This window comes from Chlorocebus sabaeus, chromosome 12, assembly GCF_047675955.1.
Source record: "Chlorocebus sabaeus isolate Y175 chromosome 12, mChlSab1.0.hap1, whole genome shotgun sequence".
Classification (NCBI taxonomy): Eukaryota; Metazoa; Chordata; class Mammalia; order Primates; family Cercopithecidae; genus Chlorocebus; species Chlorocebus sabaeus.
The window spans coordinates 62,172,814-62,183,489 of record NC_132915.1 but is presented as its reverse complement, the minus strand read 5'-3'; the positions used below and the strand labels follow the sequence as shown (position 1 = coordinate 62,183,489).

Here is a 10,676-nt window from a genome sequence, read left to right as displayed (position 1 = left end):
TTGGCAGACTGGCAAGTGCCAGGCCCTGGTGAGGGCTTCCTCCCAAGATAGGAGATAAATGGACACTTTGTGTCCCCATAAAGGGTCAGCCACTCAGGGAGGATCCTCTGTGATTGACTGCTGGTTCTGCTCCCCACAGCTCTGGTGTAAATCTGGACCATTGCCTTCTCCAGTTTCCCCCATGTGATTCGCCTTTGTCTAATCTCACTACCGTGGAGAGCTGGGCAAGCTTCCCTGCACAATAAATCTTTGATTGGGAAGGTGGTTTTATCATTTGAGAGGAAAGAAAGTTAAAGAAGGAGAGGACGTAAGTGACTAATGTGTTCAGGGAGTAATGCAAGGGATGTGAAAAGGCAGGGAGGGGGTCCCGGCTGAGCACAGGGTGACAAGAAATGGATAAGCCTGGGATCGCAGGGCGTGGTTGAGGAGGTGCCAAGGGGAAGAATCCCAGAGGCACACCAGGAAAGCTAGCCAGGGGACTGAGCGCAGAAAAGGGCGAAAGAGCTTTCAGGATACAAGAGAAACCAATACACATACTGTGGTTCCCTTTCCTCCCCAGAGGACAAACTGTGGTCTGCTTTGACGTCGGCTATGCAGATGTGCTGAGGCTGTTGGGCATGTTGGTTCCAGGCCTGGGATGAAGCCACAGCAGCACCAGAGGCAGGGAGGTAGGGGATGGTAGGGGCCTCTCGCTGAAGGATGCCCAGAGGCGCCCCAGTGTGGAGCAGCCCAAAGGGAAGGACTTAACAGCATCTACTCTGACTGAGCCTAAATCATCCTCCAGCCTCCTTTTCTTCAGACGTGTTTTCTATTTCAGGTTCCCACTCTCCCCTTGTTTCTGAGACAGCATCAGCATTTCCAGGATTATGAAGGCCAAGGCCACCAGATGGGCTGCAACACTGAATGACGTTGGATATCCCAGGCCACCCTTGCTCTGTCTGCCCTGGTCCTAAAAGTAGAGAAAAGCCAGGAAAACCCTCCATGGAGCCCACAGCCTTCACTGTCTCCTGGCCACCATGTCATGCTGCTCAAAATGGTTGACAGTACTTGCTCCCTCTACTTTTTTGATTCTCGTTCCCCCAGCACTCTCTAGTCTAGCTTCTGCCCTGCCCCTTCCACTGAAACTGCTCTTGCTAATGTCATCAACAGTTTGGGGCCAAATCCAGGGGCCACTTCTCAGCCTTTACTTTTTCTATCAGCTATTGCCTGTTAATTATACTCTTATTTTTTTTTTGGAGACAAAGTCTAACTCTGTTGCTCAGGCTGGAGTGCAGTGGTGTGATCATGGCTCCCTGCAGCCTTGACCTCTTGGGCTCAAGCGATCCCGCCTCAGCCTCCCAAGTATTTGGGACTATAGGCATGTGCCAGCATGCCCGACTAATTTTTTTTTTTTTTTATTTCTAGTAGAGATGGGATTTTGCCATGTTGCCTAGTCTGGTCTCGAACTCTTGGACTCAAGCGATTCACCCACCTTCATCTCCTAAAATGTTGGGATTACAGATGTGAGCCATTGTACCTAGCCTCAGGTTCTTTCTAACTCAAATCTCTGCCAGCTCCTAGGGTGTAGCCCTCAACTTCCTAGTCTAAGATGGTTCCATCTCATGCTCCAAACAGCACAATGGAGGGAGGATAAAAGACGAATGTAAAAGACATGCTCCTACTTTCTCTCAAAGAATTCTAGAAGCTGCTATGTGACATTTCCCCCCGCCCTTTTTTTTTTTTTGAGTCAGAGTCTCACTCTGTCGCCCAGGCTGGAGTGTAGTGGTGTGATCTCAGCTCACTGCAACCTCTGCCTCTCAGGTTCACGCCATTCTCCTGCCTCAGCCTCCCAGGTAGCTGGAATTACAAACACGTGCTACCACGTCTGGTTAATTTTTTTGTATTTTTAGTAGAGACAGGGTTTCACTGTGTTAGCCAGGTCTCGAGCTCCTGACCTCATGATCCACCCACCTTGGCCTCCCAAAGTGCTGGGACATTTCCCCTTTATTTATTTATTTTTTTAGACGGAGTCTGGCTCTGTCACCCAGGCTGGAGTGCAGTGGCACCATCTTGACTCACTGCAAGCTGTGCCTCCCGGGTTCATGCCATTCTCCTGCCTCAGCCTCCCAAGTAGCTGGGACTACAGGCGCCCACCACCACACCCGGCTAATTTTTTGTATTTTTAGTAGAGACGGGGTTTCACCGTGTTAGCCAGGATGGTCTTGATCTCCTGACCTTGTGATCCACCTGCCTCGGCCTCCCAAAGTGCTGGGATTACAGGCATGAGCCACTGTGCCCGGCCTCCACTTTTATATTATTGACCCAAACTCAGTCACATGGTCATATCTATCTGCAGAGAGGCTGGGAAATGTAGTCCTTATTTAGCTAAAAATTGGATTACCATGAATGAGGGGGAGAACAGATATGGAGGGATAACAAGAGGCCCATGTTAGAGCTTCCACAACACCACCAATGGTGGATTCTATGGACCGGTTCACATAACATCCCTTCCCATCTCCTTCCAGTGCATTAGCGCTGGGATGCAACACTTCCTAGACTCCGTTGCAGCTGGCATTCCAAATGAGCTTTAGGAATTGTCATTCTATAAACTTGCGTGTGACTTGAATCTGAAACTAAGTGGAGAGAGAAGATGCAGGTAGGGCATTAGTTTTGCTGATGTGGATTGTGGCGGATTGATTTTGTAGTCCCCAACCAGTACTGGTTTCTGGCCCAGTAGCTTCCTGTGGCAGGAGTGGTGGCAGGTTCTTTCATGATCAGTGATGGCAGACCCGTGATGATTCTGAGGGTTTGCAATTATTTCTGGAAGCTCCATTTTAAGTCTACTCCTCCAGCCCTCTAGTAATATTGTAAGCCAGAACTTTTTTTTTTTTTTTTTTTTTTTTTTTGAGACGGAGTCTCGCTCTGTCGCCCAGGCTGGAGTGCAGTGGCCGGATCTCAGCTCACTGCAAGCTCCGCCTTCCGGGTTCCGGCCATTCTCCTGCCTCAGCCTCCCGAGTAGCTGGGACTACAGGCGCCCGCTACCTCGCCCGGCTAGATTTTTGTATTTTTTTTTAGTAGAGACGGGGTTTCACCGTGTTAGCCAGGATGGTCTTGATCTCCTGACCTCGTGATCCGCCCGTCTCGGCCTCCCAAAGTGCTGGGATTACAGGCTTGAGCCACCACGCCTGGCCAGAACTTTTCAAACTTTAATGTTCATATGAATGAATGGCCTGAAAAATCTAGATAAAATGCAAATTTTGATTCAGTAGATCTGCCATGACATATAAGATTTTACATCTCTAACAAGCTCTAGGGTAATGCCTGATTGGGAAGATGGATTTCTTAGTAACTCAAGCCTGGGGTGTCCTGTGCTCACATATACCTGGTCATAAATTCCTTTCTGCTTTAACTATTGTATTAGTCAGTGTTCTCCAGAGAGACAGAATCAATATATATCAATGTCTACTGTATCTATATCTGTATCTATAGAGAGAAACTGTCAATGGGAAAAAAAAACCTCTGTAATATATAATATATTTTAAAGAGGTTTATTTTGAGCCAGTATGAGTGACTGCAGCCTGGGGAAAACACCAACCCAGAGCCTCGAGTAAGTGCTCCCAAGGCATTCAGAATGCAACTCTGTTTTATACATTTCAGGGAAGCAGAAGTTACAGGCGAAGTCATAAATCAATACATGGAGATTATACTTTGGTTTGGCCCAAAAGGGTGGGACATCTTGAAGTGGGGGCTTGCAGGTCGTAAGTAGATTGAGAGATTCTTTAATTTGCATTTGGGTAAAGGAGTAAGGCTTTGTTTAAAATCTTGGAGTCAGCATGAAGGAATGTTTAGGTTTAATTTTAACATACATTAGTTAAGAAGTCTGCTAACCATCATGGGATGCTATGCCAGAGTCGGGCTGCAAGAGCAAGACACAATACACTGGGTCAGGGTGACCTGTCAGGTCTCTTATTCCTACAAAGAGTCCATTCTGTGAGCCTTATGGTCTCAATTTTGATATTAATGCGGATCAGTTGTTCTATCTACATTGCAAAAGAGGGGGGGTTATAATGAGGCCTGTTTGACCTATCCTGTCATGACCGGGAACTCCATTTTTAAGGTTTTTCTGGTGTCCCCTTGGCCAAGAGGGGATCTGTTCAGTGGGCTGGGGGGGTTAGGATTTTATTTTTAGTTTACATTGACATACGAGAGGAGAGTCATTAGGGGGATTGTCTCATATGATTATGGAGGCTGAGAAGTCCTGCCACAGGTTGTCTGTGAGCTGGAGAACTGGGGAAGCTGGTGAGGCCTCAGAACCAGGCAAGCTGAAAGCATAATTCTTAGTCTAAGGCCACAGACCTGAGAACCCAGGGGCCTCTGGTGTAAGTCCTGGAATCAAAAGGTCGGGGAGCCCCCGAGTTGTTGTCCAAGGAGAGGAGAGGAACAGTGTACCCCAGTTCCAGCAGATAGATGAACACATTCACCTTTTCTCTGTTTTTGTTCTCTGGGTTCTCAGCAGATTGAATGCTGCCCGCCCACATTAAGGGTGGATCTTCTCCACCGAATTCACTCAGACTCACACACTTACACATCCCAAAATAATGCTTTACCAGATTTCTAGGAATTTTTTAATCCAGTCAAGTTGACACCTAAAATTAACCATCATTACTACCGAGTGATGGTTTCTGATTCTCCTAATTCTACAATGGTTTCTCCCTTTTCTCTCTTCAGGGATCTTCTTCCCATGTTCGTCCCTTAAATATTGATGTATGCCAGGACTCAAGCTTAGGATCATTCTAGAAACTCTTCCAGGATGATCTCCTTTATTCTCCTGGTTTTAATCACTATTAATCTCAAATTCATATCTACAATCTGTCCTCTTTCCTGAGCCCCAAATTCCAGTATTCATAGCTGACCAGAACTGAGTTCTACAGATGAGCAGTGCATGAAAGAAAGGTTCTGCGGTCAAATAAGCTTGGGATATGCTGGATTAAATAGAATGAAATTGGTTTCCTTGTTGAGATACTTCTAGAACTGTTAATGTGCTAATATGCATTGCAGATTTCTTTTTTTTTTTTTTTTTTTTGAGGCGGAGTTTTGCTCTGTTGCCCAGGCTGGAGTGCAGTGGCCGGATCTCAGCTCACTGCAAGCTCCGCCTCCCGGGTTCACGCCATTCTCCTGCCTCAGCCTCCCGAGTAGCTGGGACTACAGGCGCCCGCCACCTCGCCCGGCTAGATTTTTTGTACTTTTTAGTAGAGACGGGGTTTCACCGGGTTAGCCAGGATGGTCTTGATCTCCTGACCTCATGATCCGCCCGTCTCGGCCTCCCAAAGTGCTGGGATTACAGGCTTGAGCCACCGCGCCCGGCCTGCATTGCAGATTTCTAAGAGGGGGCATGTAGTACCTAGAGTTTCTTAATCTTGTTTGACATTTATGTTGGACACATTCTATGTGTTTTCATAGGTTCTTTTAGCCTGCCTAAGTCCTAGATCCTAGCCTTTTGCATTTCCTTAACTGTTGCCACTGCAGCCAACTCTGGCGTTCTGTGGCTAGCCAGCTGCTGTCAGGAGCCTCTGGCTCCTCCAAGCATCTTGCATCATTTCCCAGCCCTTCCTTTTACATCACTCTTGAGGCTCTGGATTTGTGCCTTCATTTAAAGCATCAGCATATAATCATTGCCCCAGGCTTTGTTTTCTAGGGAACCTGAACAACCCTCAACAGTCCCCCACCTTTTTTCCTGGGATATTAATGTCTCCTGGAACTAAGGTTCCTAGAGCATACTTTAGAAATACCATATTTCCCTGTATGCACCTTAGATTCGGCATGTCCAACAATGAATTGTAGTAGTCCGTTCTCACACTGCCATAAATAAATACCCGAGACTGAGTAGTTTATAAAGGAAAGAGGTGTAATTGACTTACAGTTCCACATGGCTGAGGAGGCCTCAGGAAACTTACAATCGTGGCAGAAGGTGAAGGGGAAGCAAGGACCTTCTTCACATAGTGGCAGGAGAGAGAAGTGCAAGCAGGGGAAATGCCAGAAGCTTAGAAAACCATCAGATCTCATGAGAACTCACTCATTATCATGAGAACAGCATGGGGGAAACTGCTCCCCATGATCCAATTACCTCCCTCCCTCCACATATGGGAAGTATAAGACAAGATTTGGGTGGGGACACAGCCAAACCATATCATAAATCACTTGTGGATCCCCACCATTTTCTAATGTGGCCAATTCACAAAGTTGCATTAGCTATCTGGCTCTGGAAGGCACTTGCCTAAGTGACCATTGGTTTAGAACTTGAGGTCTCAGAGAGTGTCTTCATTGTTTTACCATCTTAGCCCCAGAACTATTCTCAGAGACAGAACAAGTATGTTCCTATTTCACTGACAAGGAAATAGTAAAAGGGATTGGCCTGGATGACACAGTTGGAAGTAGTGGAGCCAGGGCTCTAACCCAAGTTTCCAGCCTCCTAGTCCTGGCCTTGTACACTGATCAGGCCCATGTCTTCAGGTCCCCAACACTAAAAGGACACAGTGGGCTTTCATGGCCCTCCCTTTGCCCCCATTTTCCTGGCTAGATCTTCAGAGTAGCAAATGCTAGCACTCTTGAGTTTTAGAGACTTTTAAAAACAGGCACATTTCTGAGGGAAAATCTTTGCACATGTTTTTCCCACAAAGAAGAAAGTGTAATAATGTGTTGTCTGAAGTAAGGACAGTAAGGTTTTGAGTGTGGCTAAACTTTCCTTCTTCAGGTGTGAAGAAAAAAAATGAGTAAACAGAACTAGATGTGTGGAGTAACCTTTGCAACCTTTGGGGGAAGGTCTCACTTAGGGGTTAAGCTTCTTTCCAGATAACCTTCTTGGAGAAGCTGACTTCATAGAGGGCAGTGGTCCTTTTTTTTTTTTTTTTTCACCATAGTGCACGTGTCTTTATTTCTGGATGATATAAAAGAAAAAACTTAAAAAACACCCCAAACCAAACACCAGTGGATCCCCAAAGCAATGTGATTCCCTCATCCCACCCAGATAAATAGAGACTTCTGTCAGTCTACCCTCCCGCCCCCATAAACCCCTCTGCTGTAGACATACTCTGGGTATATATTACTCTACTCGGCAATAGACATCTCCTGAAAATAGAATTCCTGCCCTGACACCTGACTCTTCCCTGGCCTCATCAGACCACCCACCACTGTAGCACACGGGTGTCCTTGCCCCCCGTGGTCAGGGCCATGCTGTCATCCCACAAGAAGGCTACATTTGTCACGTGGCTGCTGTGTCCACCGTACTTGTGGCTGACGGCTCGAGGCTGACAGCACGGGTAGCTAAACAGGTGAACTTTGCCAAAGTCATCAGCTGAAGCCAGCAACTTCCCATCATGGGAGCAGGCCACAGTGTTGATATCAGTGCCATCCGCCCCCTCGGACCAGATCCCAAACACCCCAAACCCCAGGACACAAGTAGCTGTGGCCCATTCCACGTTCCTCACAGCATCTGCACTGGTGATCTGCTTACAGGTAGCCGGGTCCCAGTACAGAATCTCGTAGTCCCCAGAGTGGGTGACAAAGCAGCTGCTGTCCTGGGCCCAATCCAGGTGGGTGATAAAACTGGAATGGCCCGAGCACTTGCCCAGGCGGCTGACCTTGCGGCCACCCTGGTCCACCATGTACACATAAACCAAGTTGTCGTGGGAGCCCATGGCCAGGTATGCCCCGTCCGGGGAGAATTTGACCACTGAGATCTGTTCATTGCCGTCTGTGTGGATAGCCACCAGGTCATGGGTCTCCGTGTCCAGCAGCAGCCATCTGCCAGTCACTGTACCCACAGCCAGGACAGAGCCACTGGGGTGGAAGCCGGTTGAGCGGGCAGGGTCCTCGATGATCCTGCTCCACAGGGGCTGGTGGGACTCTGAGCTCCACAGATGCACCAGCTTATCCTGCCCGCAGGTCACAAACTGGGCCTGACTGGGGTGTGTGGCCAGGCCCCACAGCTCTTCCACATGGCCCTGAACCAGCAGCGAGAAGCCCGTGTGCACGGAGCCCTGCAGGATGGAATTCCGGTGGTCCCCACGTACAGTGTGTCTCCGTGGCGCTCTGCCACAGTGCGCACAGGGCCAAAGTCCTTGGGGACCTCCACTTCCTGCAGCTTGCTGTAGTCAGAACCCCAGAGGACCACCCGCCGATCACGGCCCCCTCCGGACACCAGCGTCCCGTCCCGCAGGGCGCAGAGCCCAAACACGCCACCGTCATGGGCGCCCAGCACCGTCTGTGTGATACGGTTCCCACCTTTGCCCCAAACATAGAGGTTACCCCCAGAGTCCCCCGTGACCACGTCGCCACCTTCCAAAAAGGTCACACACAGCACATACTTCGATTTCTCATGTTTCTCAAAGAGGCCTTGCCGCTTGCTCAAGCTGCCCCCCTCCAAGGTCCCGAAGTAGATGTGAGCTTTCCCGCAGGTGATAAGCACAGTGGGGTCCGTGGGGTGGAAGGTGGCCACCAATACAGCCTCGTTGGAGCACTTAACATCCACCACCTTGGTCTCCTTGGCCCAGTCCCACACCAAGAGCATGTGATCATTGGATTGGTCTGCTGCGCACAGCAGGTTGCCCTCATTAGATTTGGAGAAGCCCACACAGCACACGGCTCCGTCAAACACCCCCAAGCCCAGCACGTGTAAGGTGGAGAGGGAAACTGAGTCCCAGATGCGCACGTGGGGTGGCAGCGGCTTCCCTTCCTTAGTGGTGCCTGCTACCTGTCCCGTGGCGATGGTGACCATATCCGGGTGGATGGCCAAGCATTTGATGTCATCGTTGTGTTCCAGGTAGTGTCGCTGCCTCTGCTCCTCCACGCTGTATAGCACAGCCACGGAGGCCACAAAGTATACTATCTCCCCGGTGGGCAGCAAATAAAGGTTGGCCCGGCAGTCTCGGCCACGGTAGCCATAGACCCAGTCCAGCTTGAGCCAGCAAGAAGGCAGCTCCGAGCGTGTGTCCAGGCTATAGGTGGGTGCCAGCTCATGTGGGATCAGCATGGGCACAGGGCGGCCCCTCAGGAACATTTTCACGGAGCCATCATCCACACTGAAGATAACTTCTTTGGTTTTGCCAGCTCCAAAGCTACTCATGGCGGCGGCTGGCGGAGCTTCAGGGAGGGCAGTGGTTCTGAAACTTTCCTTTTGGTTACTTACTTGAGAATTGAGTAATTGTTGTGAATCCTCTTCCTAGAAAAATTCACTTACAAATGTAAGGGAATAAAACAAAGTTGCTTGGTATTCCCTTCATGTTTGGTATTCTGAAATTTAATCATAGTTAATCTGGGTGTAGGTCTTTTTTGTTTTGTTTTGTTTATTCTTCTTGGTCTTCAGGGGGTCCTTTCAATGTGAAAGCTTTTGTGTTTTTTCACCTCCAGAAAATATTTCATTATTTATTTCTTTATTTTTTTCCCCTACATTTCCTCTGTTTTGTTATGCTGGAATTCCTGTTAAATAGTATGATAGAACTTCTGAATTCATCCTCCATACTTCCTAATTTTTCTTTTATACTTCTCACCTCTGTTCTTTCGAACTACATTTTATGAGAATTTCTCTTTTTTTTTTTTTTTTTGAGATAGGCTGGAGTGTAGTGGTGCAATCTTGGCTCACTGCAACCTCCGCCTCCCCGGTTCAAGCAATTCTCATGCCTCAGCCTCCCAAGTAGCTGGGGTTACAGGAATGTACCACCACCATGCCTCGCTAATTTTAATTTTTAGTGAGACAGTTTTGCCATGTTGGCCAGGCTGGTCTTGAACTTCCGGCCTCAGGTGATCCGCCCGCCTCAGACTCCCAAAGTGTTGGGATTACAGGCGTGAGCCACCACACCTGGCTGTTTTTTAGTCTCCTGAATTTCCTAGCTGCTTGATCTTTCAACTCTATTTTTCACTCTTCAGTTGTATCTATTTTGTTATTAAGCCCTTTGAATTTTTATTTGGGAGACTGAATTCTAAATCAATATTTAGTTCATTCTATTTTTTAATTTATTTTGAGACAGGATCTCGCACTGTGACCTAGGCTGAAGTGCAGTGGCAAGATCAGAGCTCACTGCAACCTCAAACTCCTGGGCTCCAGTGATCCTTCTACCTCAGCCTCCTGACTAGTTGGAACTACAGGCACACACCACCACACCCAGATAATTTTTAAATTTTTTGTAGAGATAGAGTCTTGCTATGTTGCCCAGGCTGGTCTCAAACTCCCAGACTCAAGCAATCCTCCTACCTTGGCCTCCCAAAGTGCTAGGATGATAGGTTTGAGCTACCATGCCTGGCTTAATTCCTTTTAGTAAATGAAATATCTTTTCACATATCTTGTCAAGATATTAACTATGCTTAATCTAAAGCCTTGCTCTGTAAGTACTCATTAATTCTCATTCTTAGGTGTTTATTTTTCAGATGGCAGTGTAGGGAACTAAAATTAATTTTTTCAGCAACTCTTATAAATTCTTAGTTGGAATGAACCCCTATAACAAAAGACAGATTAACAAGAGAAAAACAAATGAGTGTATTAGCATGTATATTTCACATACACATGGGAAATACCCAGGGAATGAATAGGCCTCAAAGAGATGGCTTGGAATTCCAGCTCATATAGCATCTTCAGCAAAGAACCGTAATTTTTAGAGAAGTGGCAAGACAAGGGACAAGGACATTGAATTTCTAAGGGCAGCAAA

The 10,676-nt window shown here is 47.8% G+C and overlaps 1 pseudogene; it reads right to left on the bottom strand.

The window, feature by feature from the left end:
• Nucleotides 1-6,878: 6,878 nt before the first annotated feature.
• LOC103219292 (echinoderm microtubule-associated protein-like 2 pseudogene) lies at nt 6,879-9,248 on the bottom strand (annotated as a pseudogene).
• Nucleotides 9,249-10,676: the final 1,428 nt, after the last annotated feature.